We start from the raw sequence: 5,118 nt of genomic DNA, 5'->3' as shown, positions 1-5,118 counted from the left end.
TAAAGAAACTCTTTAAAAATTATACTTGATTTTATTTTTTATTTCGATAAATAATACCACACAATGTGAAGGTGTCACATACCACATTACTTGTAAGTAATGAATTTTCCAATTATCAAATTAAATCTATTCTTTAACAAATTTTTCAAAAGAGCAGTTCCCATACAATACGCCTCAGTTCAAATCAGCCAGTACCGGAATTGCATGCTTCCAGATTTAATTTTTTGCGTACTGCGTCATCAAAAAGTGGTGTATAGAGCCACCTTAAACTGTTACATCGAATAGTGTTTTCACTCAACGTATTACTATAACGGCTACTGTGCTGCTTTCATGCGAGATTTACAATATTAAATAAAATAACAGATCAAAATAAGATGAAAAACGAGTTTTCGAACAAATTCCGTCCCATCGATTTCGCAAATAAATGGGTTTATTGAATATTTACATCATTGTATTCAAACTACCAGTTTCAGCAACGCTCTAAAAGAGTCAGTTTATGACAGTTGATGTTATTTGATGTATATATGCCCCCTGAGGGCCATTGATTGGTGAATAAACATTGGCAATGACAGAACTATCCGGCACGGTGTAATGTCATGTGGAATTTACCGGGTGGCAGTAAATTTTAATATTCGTCCTTTGGATTTAAAGAGTGCAGTAATTGTGCAAAACTGGTTCCGTAAAATTATGTTTTCTACATCAGAATGAATCCCGTGTTCGGTTACCAACACCAACCACAAATTGTTTGGAGATAAGCAAGTCCCGATTCTGAGTTCAACATTGAAAATATGAAGTTCTTAAAATTACTTATCTTTCTGTCTGTTCGATTTATAAACAGTGCTACAACACAAAGGTATAGGCAAGTCACGAAGTCGAATATCTCCATCATCAATTGTACAGAAACGCGTGTGTCCAGTTTACTTCACTGTACAGCACTGAGCCGAGAATCAAAGGACGTTACGTTTTTCTTTGACAATCAGAAGAAGCAGTGTCGTTTGAATTGTGTGTTTCAGTACAACATGGACGCCGTGATTCCAGGGTGGCAGTGTTACGGTTTGAGAATTCATATTTTTATAACATTGCTTAATTGGTCGCAGAAAGATTCATGGCTTGCGTTTTGTTACGAAATACTTTCATTGCGTTTAATCGGGATGTTATTTGCATTTAAGGAAGGAGTCTTTTCTGGTTTTCGACTTGTCAAACGTAAATTTGATTATATGTACATTAAATCAAGATGAAAGGACATTAAAATGGTATATTTTTCTTTCTTTTTTTACTGTCATACAACTTGGCATAGAAAAAATAATCAATGTTTTGAATCTAACAAGGACTATATTTTTGGCGTAATATTGGCATAGGAAAATATCACGTTTTGCAATTCAGAATTACTGCAGTTTAATGAGTCTGTTATAGCATTTTAAAAACAATAACATTAATGTTGGATTTATTTGCTTATGTGAACTAATAATATTGTACTTGGGTTTCAGAATATGTTTTCAAAAATGTGATTTGCCTATCAAATACTTTTTTTTATTAGCTTTTTAAAGTTTCCATTCTATACATTAATTTTTGTGAAAAAATCACTAAAATCAGTTTTTATCTCGTATGAAACGGTCAATATATTAGCTTTTCTGTCAATTTATATCTTTATAATTATATAAAGTCTTCATAATACGTAAAAATCAGAATTATTTTATTATTGGAAGCAGTGTATAAGCTGATAGACATTTTGATATATTATCATTTCATTGAAGAATAGAATCTTCAAATCTTAAACAAATGTCTACAGAACAACAAAGAGCTACACTTATTTTTATCATCCGTTACATTGAGGGAAAAGGTAGTGACGTTGACTTGACCTTTCTGCGAAAACAAAAAAGGTGAAATTTAATTAAACTGATAGAATCATTCGGAATATGATCCGTTTGACTGTGTCAAAATTTCATGAATTTCTTTTTATAAGAAGTATGTTTGATAACGAGAAGACTCCTTCCTTAATCGGAGACGTGACTACGTTTAATCGCAAAAGGTTGTGTTAAATCTCAATAACTACTGCGTTAAAAAGCAATGAAAATATTGGGATTATCATTTTTTTTATCTGGACTCAATGGGCTTTCGTTCGTTGCAGCACCTGAAATATAAATAAAGAATTGTTTCTTTTTTATTATATAAAGATTATTATCAAATGTTATATTTTTTGTAGAGATGGAATGGAAAACTAACGCAGCCTTAAACAAACGCCCTCTAGTGTCATCAGTGTATAACAACAACACTTCAAACTGGAGTCCAGACTTTGCAACAGATGGAGTTATCAGTATACAGGATGTACAAATATTTCATTCCCATTGGGAACCTACTCCCTGGATTATGGTTGATTTGGTGAACATGTCAAAGATATCGTTTGTTCGTGTGTTCGTGAGAATAGATAAATTAGGTAATATATTTTATGTCTGCATAAGCTATTATCTATTTTAATACGCACAAGAGCGAGCAAACTATAAATCATAAAGGCTTTTTTTTTTTTAAGTTTGATCAAATTGTTTTTCATCATTCAGGTGAGAGATTTCATGACATCATATACGAAATATCAAACAACACTAGCACATACGAGCAGTTTGGATTCTTTAGAGAACCCGCCGTCAGTGGACAAGTGGTAGAAATCTGTTGCGGTTCTCCGGATGTTGGTCAATACGTCAGACTCAGAGTGACCCAAGGATCTGATAATTCCCTGAATATTGCCGAACTCGAAATATTCTCTGCGTAACTAACTGTGAATTTTTTAAAGCTGACATGAATGCATAAAAGCATTTGGTCGCCATATTAGTTTCGATCGCTCTTCTAATGCCACTGGGGTTTATAGTACCGATCAGACCCAACCTAGCACCAGAGTAATTTTCAGTAACACCGAAATTTTCAGTGTCATCTACGAGTGGTATACCACTATCACTCATAAAATATTGTGATATGATCATCTCCGTTTATAAACTCAAGGGTCTTACTGAAAATACATGTACGCATATATTGAATATTTTAAAGTATTTTAACTCTAAAATGTTCTACATAATTTGAGTAATTATGCTACTGTAAAAGATGTTATTCACTCTGGGTTCCATTTGTCAAATTTGATTTGTTATAAAGATCAATGGTCATGAATGAAATTTGTTTTAAACACCATAAGAAATGAATTAATCTTGACACACCATTCGATATTTTTTTTTACATTATCATGGAATAGGCTCAAACAAAAATGGACTTATAACAAAAGAGAGGACATTTGGACTAAATTTTTGCAGATTTTGTCTTCTGCCTAAACATTTTGACAGTAATTTACTATTAAAAGATAAGCTTTAAAAATGTATTCAATATAATTTTGCATTATTTTTGTTGGTATTTATTCACTTAATCATTAAGACAACTATATGACACGCAATGCAAAAAAATAAATATTTAAAATGCTCTTTAACGATAAAGAAATCATATATGATAATTTTTATCATTGACCTCATACAAATTTTATGCCAGCAAAATAATATCAATATTGGTAATTTAATTGAATATATGTTTTTTGTACTTCATCACTCAATTTTTTGTTTAATTGAATTGGAATTGGGTAGGGATTTGAAAACCTATAGACTGAGGAAGTTCGAACCGGAATATTTTTTTTTCTAAAAGAGTAACTGAAAACTTAATCTTCTGTTTTTACTTAGTACCACTAACAACACTAACAATCATAAACTGTATTTCAATTTTGAAAAAAAGAATAACTATATGTACATTTTTCACGATTAAGAAAATCCCAATCATAGTTTAAAAATTTTAAGGGATTTTTCTAAATTTTTCAAAATATATTCAAAGGCATTAACTCAAAAAGTGGGTCATTGACCTACTTTTTTAGTTTCAAAAATAACACTACAACCAAATAAGGTCTATAACGTACATAAGATGGTTTTTCATTATCACCAATAATTTTTTTTAATTATTCTGAGAAAGCATATCCTTCAAGTATTTGACTAAGGGTAAAATGTTTTTGCATCGTTTTTGATATGTATTACGAAGGCCTTGATTCGTGAATAATTAGTATATAAGCTTACATTACGTTTGTTATCTAACTCAAATAAGATTTCAAAGACAGGGTGAATAATTCATGAGTGATTACTGCATATGTAACTGGTAATCAACCTCTAATATTGTCCTGAACAAAAACAGTTTAAAGATATGTAAGAGGATTTAGTTTATAGGCCACTAATAAATAGGTCGGTGGTCATTCAATGTTTTAGCTGTTATTTTTTACTTTTAACAATAAAGGCAACTTATCTGTATGTACATTGTCTCAGTCCACCCAACTAAAATTGGGAACAAGTTTAGGATGAGCGTTAAACTGCGATAAACTGATGTCCCATCCAGGGGTAAGGGGCAATGACTGTCATCCACTTGCACCACTGATACTGGGTACAAGTACCTATCTTTGGCACCTTCTTGGCACGTAGAGAACTTTAACGAGCGGGTGTGGTCAATCGGTTTCTTTATGCAGGGTTTTTCAGAGGGATTTTGGGCTGCTAGAAACACCAGCTATTTAAATGCATGATATGTTTTATGTGGCTGACTAGTATATTAGTATACTATCATGTAATAAAAGTGTACATGTCTTGCTGTTTACGTTTTTCCAATCAATATTTTATTCACTGCTGAAAAATGTGGCTCATTGACCTCTGCATTTTATTGTTTATGGTGTAGAATTAAAAAAATGATTTACATTGTGTATATAATTCGGATTACTGAACCATGGAAACATTTTTTTACCATCTAATGCAATGAATGATAAAGATGATGAAATTTCGAGATTTTTTGGTTGGGGATGGGGTTGTTAAAATGATTGTACTAAATTTATTTCTATGGAAAGATATCATTTTATTTTTATTTATTAAATCCTAAGACTCAACATTACTCAGTTATAAATCTTTTTCTGTGATTGAAACCATGGATTTGAAATATTAGAGCTTTTTTTTGAGAAAATTGTGTAAAATTTAATGCCGCTTTTCATAGCAATATATAAAAATGTCTTATAAATGAATCTTAGTTGGTTTAATAATAACAATATTAATTTCTGTGTTAATGTGA

The 5,118-nt window shown here is 31.3% G+C and overlaps 1 long non-coding RNA gene across 1 annotated transcript; it reads left to right on the top strand.

Annotated features, from left to right (window-relative positions):
* Positions 1–589: 589 nt before the first annotated feature.
* On the top strand, positions 590–3,374 carry LOC117684472 (uncharacterized). Its single transcript, XR_010714126.1, has 3 exons — positions 590–1,053; positions 2,204–2,434; positions 2,556–3,374. It is a non-coding gene; the product is annotated as an uncharacterized lncRNA (long non-coding RNA).
* The last annotated feature ends 1,744 nt before the right edge of the window (positions 3,375–5,118 follow it).

The sequence above is a fragment of the Magallana gigas genome, chromosome 5, assembly GCF_963853765.1.
Source record: "Magallana gigas chromosome 5, xbMagGiga1.1, whole genome shotgun sequence".
In the NCBI taxonomy this organism is placed as follows: Eukaryota; Metazoa; Mollusca; class Bivalvia; order Ostreida; family Ostreidae; genus Magallana; species Magallana gigas.
This window is presented reverse-complemented; position numbering and strand designations above follow the sequence as displayed.